Source organism: Penaeus monodon, chromosome 20 (assembly GCF_015228065.2).
Source record: "Penaeus monodon isolate SGIC_2016 chromosome 20, NSTDA_Pmon_1, whole genome shotgun sequence".
Classification (NCBI taxonomy): domain Eukaryota; kingdom Metazoa; phylum Arthropoda; class Malacostraca; order Decapoda; family Penaeidae; genus Penaeus; species Penaeus monodon.
In genome coordinates this window covers 26,377,161-26,377,548 of record NC_051405.1, presented here as the reverse complement: position 1 = coordinate 26,377,548, position 388 = coordinate 26,377,161, and positions in this window count along the sequence as shown.

Here is a 388-nt window from a genome sequence, read left to right as displayed (position 1 = left end):
CTCCTATGAATTCAATGTATTCGTTTCGAATTGTATTCCATCTGTATCTTCTCATCTCTATATCCTTCTCTTTTTTTCTCCTCCATTTTCTTCTCTTCCTCCCTTTCTTCGCCTTTCTCCTTCTCCATCTCCTTACATTACTCCCTTTTATACCCTCCTTCCTCTTCATCTCTTTTATCTCTTCCTTTTTCTCTTCATACATCTTTCTCTCTCTTGCTCTTTTGCTTTTTTTATGTTTTCTTCGCTCCTTCTCATCTCCTCCTTTCTTTATTTACCTTTGATCTCACATTCCTTGAATAAAAGTTTCCCTTTTCCTTTCATTCGGACTTTCATTCGTTTTTTTTCCTTTTCACTTTGGATTCTCTTGATCTAGTTAGAAAAAAAGAAG